Source organism: Schistocerca cancellata, chromosome 3, assembly GCF_023864275.1.
Source record: "Schistocerca cancellata isolate TAMUIC-IGC-003103 chromosome 3, iqSchCanc2.1, whole genome shotgun sequence".
NCBI classification, from domain to species: Eukaryota; Metazoa; Arthropoda; class Insecta; order Orthoptera; family Acrididae; genus Schistocerca; species Schistocerca cancellata.
In genome coordinates, this window is record NC_064628.1 from 459899934 (window position 1) to 459909396 (window position 9463).

General features: G+C 44.3%; 1 pseudogene; it reads right to left on the reverse strand.

Annotated features, from left to right (window-relative positions):
- Positions 1–8950: 8950 nt before the first annotated feature.
- LOC126177920 (5S ribosomal RNA) lies at positions 8951–9068 on the reverse strand (annotated as a pseudogene).
- Between the last annotated feature and the right edge of the window lie 395 nt (positions 9069–9463).

Genomic DNA, 9463 nt, shown 5'->3' on the forward strand with positions numbered 1-9463 from the left:
GCAACGGCAGGGAACTTGCGAGCTGGGTGACCAAAGCCGAATCCGCAGTCGTTTCCTGCCTTCTGTTGATGATGGACGCTGTCCCCATCATCTGCCCGCCCAAAGAATTGGAAATGAAAGTGCTCTGAGCACTATGGGACTCAACTTCTAAGGTCATCAGTACCCTAGAACTTAGAACTACTTACACCTAACTAACCTAAGGACATCACACACATCCATGCCCGAGGCAGGATTCGAACCTGCGACCGTAGCGGTCACGCGGTTCCAGACTGTAGCGCCTAGAACCGCTCGGCCACACCGGCCGGCAAAGTATTGGAAAATCCTGTGTTGAAGTCAGGGGAAGCAACTCTGTGTCATCCACGTTTCTTGTACAGCTGGTCTTCCGCTTATCTGCAGGGGTAGACACCTACCTACAGGAGGCAATCTTTGGAAGATGTACAGTGTCACTTTATATGTTTCTTTGGTGACCTCTATTTGCGGATGTGTGTTTCTGTGTCCCTGTGTCCCTTCACCAAAACCCCCTCAGGGGCAAAAACAGGGGTCTATACAAAGCTACATCTACATCTACATCTACATCTACATCCATACTCCGCAATCCACCTGACGGTGTGTGGCGGAGGGTACCTTCAGTACCTCTATCGGTTCTCCCTTCTATTCCAGTCTCGTATTGTTCGTGGAAAGAAGGATTGTCGGTATGCCTCTGTGTGGGCTCTAATCTCTCTGATTTTATCCTCATGGTCTCTTCGCGAGGTATACGTAGGAGGGAGCAATATACTGCTTGACTCTTCGGTGAAGGTATGTTCTCGAAACTTTGACAAAAGCCCGTACCGAGCTACTGAGCGTCTCTCCTGCAGAGTCTTCCACTGGAGTTTATCTATCATCTCCGTAACGCTTTCGCGATTACTAAATGATCCTGTAACGAAGCGCGCTGCTCTCCGTTGGATCTTCTCTATGTCTTGTATCAACCCTATCTGGTACGGATCCCACACTGCTGAGCAGTATTCAAGCAGTGGGCGAACAAGCGTACTGTAACCTACTTCCTTTGTTTTCGGATTGCATTTCCTTAGGATTCTTCCAATGAATCTCAGTCTGGCATCTGCTTTACCGACAATCAACATTATATGATCATTCCATTTTAAATCACTCCTAATGCGTACTCCCAGATAATTTATGGTATTAACTGCTTCCAGTTGCTGACCTGCTATTTTGTAGCTAAATGATAAAGGATCTATCTTTCTGTGTATTCGCAGCACATTACACTTGTCTACATTGAGATTCAGTTGCCATTCCCTGCACCATGCGTCAATTCGCTGCAGATCCTCCTGCATTTCAGTACAATTTTCCATTGTTACAACCTCTCGATACACCACAGCATCATCTGCAAAAAGCCTCAGTGAACTTCCGATGTCATCCACCAGGTCATTTATGTATATTGTGAATAGCAACGGTCCTATGACACTCCCCTGCGGCACACCTGAAATTACTCTTACTTCGGAAGACTTCTCTCCATTGAGAATAACATGCTGCGTCCTGTTATCTAGGAACTCCTCAATCCAATCACACAATTGGTCTGATAGTCCATATGCTCTTACTTTGTTCAATAAACGACTGTGGGGAACTGTATCGAACGCCTTGCGGAAGTCAAGAAACACGGCATCTACCTGTGAACCCGTGTCTATGGCCCTCTGAGTCTCGTGGACGAATAGCGCGAGCTGGGTTTCACATGACCGTCTTTTTCGAAACCCATGCTGATTCCTACAGAGTAGATTTCTAGTCTCCAGGAAAGTCATTATACTCGAACACAATCCGTGTTCCAAAATTCTACAACTGATCGACGTTAGAGTTCCATTCTCTCGTTAAAATCATCGTGCGAAGTCGATAGGCGACCTCCCTCAATCTATGACGACTCTGGCGTGATATCAGTCAGTCCTAAATTTGCTATGGTTATGCAGTCTGATGTTCCCTATCTTCCAAGTGGTCCTCGGTCTGCCATGATGGTCCAGTGTGTCACCACTGCATAACTGTGGGATTGGGTCGTAATCGTGGTGACTGGCGCCAATTCACATAACAGGATTTGCGTAAGTCGATGTTGACTAAACGCCTAACGTACGTGATCTTCCTGGCCGAAACTACGTATAAGGCTGTCCATCGTACATTACTATAGCCCAACATCCACCTACGACTAGGCAGGACGGCTCGACCTTCCTCGCCGCAACTAGAACAAGTATCAGGCTGTCCATCGTAAATCACGATCACCCGACATCCACATATTACTAGGTAGGATGGCTCAGGGTTTGTTTATTCAAATTTTACTTGTCGTACGTTGTTGAGGATCGGGTATGCTCTCCGAGGTGGTCCATTTTTCTGCCATATGGTTAATGACTGTCCCATATTGTCGGAAAGCTGCGGTGACTACGTTCAGCGGCACTTCGAACGAGTTCGAAGACTCATAGAGTGTGTAATCCTAGCAACGCATGGTCGACGGTAACCACCATGATGTGGCCATCATAGTGTTTCAACTTTAGGCTGTTCACACATCTGCTCACAACAGCTTAACGTATCGCGTCATCAACCATCCTGACGTAGATGATGCTACCTGTGATGGATAGTTGGATACCGACTATGTGATGTGGTTCTATTTCAACTTCGTCATGGATAAAGCATCGATTCCAGGGCTTGTGGTCTTGCATGTTCGGATTTGAAGCTGATCTACTGGTGTTTCTATAAGAATGAGCCACAGCGACTCAACGTTAATGGAGTTGAGGACTATCTCTGGCTAGGAAGCAAACAAACTACACTGAAGCGCCTAAGAAACTGGTACAGGCATGCGTATTCAAATGCAGAGGTATGTAAACAGGCAAAATACAGAGTCGGAAACGTCCATATAAGACAATAAGTGTCTGGCGCAGTTGTTAGATCTGTTACTGCTGCTACATTGGTGGGTTATCAAGATTTAAGTGAGTTTGAGCGTGGTATTATAGTCGGTGCACGAGCAATGGCATATAGCAACTCCAAGGTAGCGATGAAGTGGGGATTTTCACGTACAACCATTTCACGAGTGTACGATGAATATCAGGAATCCGGTAAAACATGAAATCTCCGACATCGCTGAGAGCTAGTGTGTTGAATGACGCTTCTACTACAGCTACAGTCATTTGAAGAGTGTAAAGGAGACGCACAGCTATACATAAATTCGGCAACCAGCTTAAAATTTTAGGCTCGTGCATCTTGTTCAAGAGTTCTAATGGTTCCAGTGTACTATATTCCAAGTTTGAATAATGAATTCTTTCAGGTATTTATTTTGTTCTTCTAAATCGGTAGTGACATCGTTATGGCATTCATTGATAAATAATTTGCATACCTCAGCGACCTGATCGTCAGTAATCTTTGAGTGTTTCCGTAAAACCCAAATGTTTCATTTAAAATCTTCGTTATTTCACATCGAATTTTCACATTAGACACTAGAGTATCAATAATGATATAAAACACGTTTATCTTAAATAAATGTCCTGTATTCACATTTGTCGCCTCATTCCTGGTTTCATCATGAAATTATTTCGTCCTTTTAGTGCATACCTCCTAAAAATCGGGATAGTTATTAATTACACTGGGAACAGGGAGGATGACGCCACCAATCTACGCGAAGAAATTTTAAATCATTTAACAAGTCCTCGATGTTTCTTACCTCAACATCAATGGTAGTATGTCGAGCTTGTAGTAATTTGCTCCTGTAGTCAGTTGTTACCAACAACTTTAGCTAAATTGCTGTCATGATTAAACAGTTGAATTATCTTACACAATCCAATACACCCTGTATCACAAAAAGAGTATGCGCTAGCAAATTTAACTTACTGAGAGTTTCAGCAGCAGTTGCAATGTTATCCTGGTGGTATCGCAGCGCCAATTCAAGCACTCCAACGATTATTATACATGGAATATAAGTAGCACACTCTTTCAGAATTTCCCATCGTTATGGACTGCTACTGAACAGGTTGTAAAGAAGTTGAGTCACTCCGAAAAATGTATCTGCATCATGACAACTCTCAGCTAGCTGCAGGTCTCCAAATAAGGCTATTACAAGCACAGAGAAAATTTTGCTCACTGAAGAAAATATGTCTGACCGCCTTTGTAAGACCTTCTAATATTACTTACGTTACCATAACTTTGTTCGCGTCATTCACTAATAGAGACTGAGCGTTTCACAAGTGTCAATCGAATTAAATGTGCAACAGCAACTATCGTTTCCTGATTACAGTCTAAAAATTCCAGAAACTGTTCATTTATTTCATATTTATCAATTTCCTTCTTGAACGAAATACAACGCAGAATGAATGTTATTTGATCATTATGATTTCAATCTGGAGTTGCCTGAACAATAGTTCAACGCATTTTCTCTCGACTCAAAGATGGCACCCCTGACATGATGGGCAAAACTAGAAATAAATGCATTCTGAGTATTACGTGACAGATAATACATTTGTAAACGCTTTCCAGCTTCTTGTTCACAAGTCAAATATGTTTTTGTCTCATTACGAGTTCTTCTGTAATCTTCATATATAACCTAATGAAGATTACAGAACTTGTAATCAGACAAAATAGCTATATATATATATATATATATATATATACACTCCTGGAAATGGAAAAAAGAACACATTGACACCGGTGAGTCAGACCCACCATACTTGCTCCGGACACTGCGAGAGGGCTGTACAAGCAATGATCACACGCACGGCACAGCGGACACACCAGGAACCGCGGTGTTGGCCGTCGAATGGCGCTAGCTGCGCAGCATTTGTGCACCGCCGCCGTCAGTGTCAGCCAGTTTGCCGTGGCATACGGAGCTCCATCGCAGTCTTTAACACTGGTAGCATGCCGCGACAGCGTGGACGTGAACCGTATGTGCAGTTGACGGACTTTGAGCGAGGGCGTATAGTGGGCATGCGGGAGGCTGGGTGGACGTACCGCCGAATTGCTCAACACGTGGGGCGTGAGGTCTCCACAGTACATCGATGTTGTCGCCAGTGGTCGGCGGAAGGTGCACGTGCCCGTCGACCTGGGACCGGACCGCAGCGACGCACGGATGCACGCCAAGACCGTAGGATCCTACGCAGTGCCATAGGGGACCGCACCGCCACTTCCCAGCAAATTAGGGACACTGTTGCTCCTGGGGTATCGGCGAGGACCATTCGCAACCGTCTCCATGAAGCTGGGCTACGGTCCCGCACACCGTTAGGCCGTCTTCCGCTCACGCCCCAACATCGTGCAGCCCGCCTCCAGTGGTGTCGCGACAGGCGTGAATGGAGGGACGAATGGAGACGTGTCGTCTTCAGCGATGAGAGTCGCTTCTGCCTTGGTGCCAATGATGGTCGTATGCGTGTTTGGCGCCGTGCAGGTGAGCGCCACAATCAGGACTGCATACAACCGAGGCACACAGGGCCAACACCCGGCATCATGGTGTGGGGAGCGATCTCCTACACTGGCCGTACACCACTGGTGATCGTCGAGGAGACACTGAATAGTGCACGGTACATCCAAACCGTCATCGAACCCATCGTTCTACCATTCCTAGACCGGCAAGGGAACTTGCTGTTCCAACAGGACAATGCACGTCCGCATGTATCCCGTACCACCCAACGTGCTCTAGAAGGTGTAAGTCAACTACCCTGGCCAGCAAGATCTCCGGATCTGTCCCCCATTGAGCATGTTTGGGACTGGATGAAGCGTCGTCTCACGCGGTCTGCACGTCCAGCACGAACGCTGGTCCAACTGAGGCGCCAGGTGGAAATGGCATGGCAAGCCGTTCCACAGGACTACATCCAGCATCTCTACGATCGTCTCCATGGGAGAATAGCAGCCTGCATTGCTGCGAAAGGTGGATATACACTGTACTAGTGCCGACATTGTGCATGCTCTGTTGCCTGTGTCTATGTGCCTGTGGTTCTGTCAGTGTGATCATGTGATGTATCTGACCCCAGGAATGTGTCAATAAAGTTTCCCCTTCCTGGGACAATGAATTCACGGTGTTCTTATTTCAATTTCCAGGAGTGTATATATATAGCAATTCTGGACACGTGGGGTGTCGCATTGTCCTGCTGGAATTGCTCAAGTTCGTCGGAATGCACAATGGACATGAATAGATGCAGGTGGTCAGTCAGGATGCTTACGGGCATGTCACCACTCAGACTCGTATGTAGACGTATCAGGGGTCCCATATCACCCCAACTGCACACGCCCCACACCATTACAGGGCCTTCACCAGCTTGCACAGACCCCTGCTGACATGCATGAGATTATCTCCATGTACACGTCCAGCCGCTCGATACAATTTAAAGCGAGACTCGTCCGAAAAGGCAACATGTTTCCAATCATCAACAGTCCGATGTCATTGTTGACGGGCCTAAGCGAAGCGAAAGGTTTTGTGTCGTGCAGTTATTAAAGTTATACTAGTGGGCCTTCGGCTCCGAAAGCCCTTATCGATGATGTTTCGTTAAATAGTTCGCACGCTGACGCTTGTTTGATGGCACAGCATTGAAACCTGCAGCAGTTTGCGGAAGGGTTGCACTTCTGTCATGTTGAACGATTCTCTTCAGTCGCCGTTGGTCTCGTTCGTGCAGTATTTACCAATGAATGCCATAACGATGTCATTACAGATTTAGAAGAACAAACTAAACACCTGAAAACAATTCATTCTTCAAACTTTGAATATATTGCACTGAAACTTTAGAACACTTGAACAAGATGCAACTGAATATAATTAGGTAAGGCAAGTAAACTATGATGCTGTGATTTAAATATTTCCTGAATGGAAGGCTCGCATAGCGCCGTTGACAGTGTTATTTGAAAGTAGGTTATATTCTACCCATTGCACCACTCATGGCAGTTTACGTGCGAATGCGCTAATTTCTATTTACTGAAGTATGTGGACGCGCCAAGGAACGAGTGCGTACAGAACACAACATCGCAGCGTTAGTGGCACCAAACATTTCGCGAATGTATAAATCATCCTTTTGTTTTAAAGTGAAGTAAAAATAAGTTAAACCAATTTAAAAAAGTGAAATGAAATGGAGCGTACATGCATTTTAAAATAATTCTTTATTGAATAGCATTCGAAGCCGACCTTGAAAGTTTTTCAGTCTGATCAGTTTCCTCCGTTGCAGTGTAGTTCATGATTGATCTATCATCTAATTCCTTACCTGTGGTGGTCTTGGGCTCCTGATAACTGTCATAGTCATTGCTTTTTAAACCACTTTATTAATATTTTTTCAGTCTCTTACTCCATGAAATCGTCATAACGTTAGTATTTTTTCCCTTTATATTTAACCTTTGGTCTCTAATTCACGATTCGTCGGATTGATGTGTTAGTTCTTTCAAAGCCGCAGTGGGAAACAAGAAACATAGTATAAAACATTTTTTCTATGTTAGAAACAGTTTTAATCGTAATAGAGCATTTTACAAGGTGTGTCATAATAACTCCCACTAGTTTCCTGAAATAATAGAGGGCATGAATTTGAACATTTTTCTTAATAAAACAGTGTTCAGTAACGTGTCGTTTTAAACATGCACATGTGAAGGAAGCTGTATATCGTTATGAAGGTGCTGGGAGGACTTCATTTCAAAACGAGTATGAAATTTAGAGCACGATCTTAGCAAGGGCACATCGTGCTGTTGTAGTAGCAATGCTGTTGAAATGGAAAGGTTATCTGTAGTGCTGTTGCTGATACCAATGGAACGCAGGCCTGTTACAGCTTAACGTGAAGTTATCAACAAATTAAAGCGGCATCCAGTATGTAGTCTTTCTTGTACATTCTAATTTATTCTAAGGTTTTATTAACGTCAGGTCTGCAACTACGTCTTTGTGATCCAAACATTTAATCAAATATTACTACACTCCACGCAAATCAATTAATTTGGTATTATGTTTTCATCTATGAAATTAATGACGATAGAACATCAACTATAACAACATGATGACAGAGGACAGTAAGTAGTAGGCAGTTTAAAGCTATTTTCTGAATTCATGTCAGTTACAGTATTGACACAATTTAAACGCAGCAAAATTCGGAGTAATAATTCCTTGTTATTATGAAAACATCCATCACAACGCTGGCAGGAATTACTGCTTGTTCTGTACAAAAGATCTGTGTTGAGGTTTACAGTATATTTAAATACCTTTTGTGGACGCATGAAGGAGAACTGTAATTCTGAATTACGTAATCCTCTCCCGCACTCCCCTCGACGATTTTAAATACACCTCTGTCTCCCCCACAACCCACGCTCCCTCTCTTACCCCAGTGGGCTCGCCCTTCAGCCTGAGAACTCCCGCTGCAGATGAAATAACGATTCGCCACAATATCCCCAACGAAGTGAAAAGAACCGTTCCTTTCTCTTTCCTACAGAATGCGCTAACACAACGGTGAAATACCGGACTCAAAACTAGGACAGTACTGCTCAACGACGCAACTAACAACATCGTTCATCCAGTCGAAATAGAGCAGCTGAAAAAAGGTTGGTGTTTGTTACGTGAAAAACGTCTTTAACAGGTACTGGGGATATTGAGCGGGCTCGTATTTCCAGAGGAGCATAGTTCGAGTACCTGTCTGGTGATCCTTAGCTTAACCCTCTGCTCACCAGAAAATGTGTATAACGAAACCTACCAGTCGGATCTCTCAAGTCGGTGTCATTTAAATTGACGTAAATCGACACTGTTTTGACTACTTGTGATCTAAACCACCTCTGAGGTATAAAAGCACTCCATCTTCAGGCCACGAGTGGTCTACCGGGACCATCCGACCGCAGTGTCATCCTCAGTGCAGGATGCGGATAGGAGGGGCGTGGGGTCAGCGCACCGCTCTCCCAGTCGTTGTGATGGTATTCTTGACCGAAGCCGCTACTATTCGGTCGAGTAGCTCCTCAATTGGCATCGTGAAGCTTAGTGTACCCCGAAAAATGGCAACAGCGCATGGTGGCCTGGATGGTCACCCATCCAAGTGCCGACCACGCCCGACAGCGCTTAACTTCGGTGATCTCAAGGAACCCGGTGTATCCACTGCGGCAAGGCCGTTGCCTCTGAAGTATAAATACTTTGAAAATAATTTTATTTATTTTATGTTTACATTTTGAAAAACACAATTTCTATACCTTTAATAATGGGTTTTTAAGGATATGTAGTTGATTCTCAATTTACTCGAAGCGGTTTTATAATATAATTCTTATTCCAGTTTCTCGCAGTGATCCGTGCATACAGATTTGGTGCACTTACAACATAAAACTGGACATTTTTACGTGTCTTCCCTACACAATATGCGAATCTTCTCCTTTTTTTAGTTAGAGGTTTCGCTGCCCTTCCTGGATCAGGTGCTACTAATGAATTCATTGATTTCCTTCCCCTCCTAGTTGCTTGCTCAAATTGATAAAGTCTTACGTCTCATTTTCTGGAAATTCTTAGGAATCAGTTAAAAAG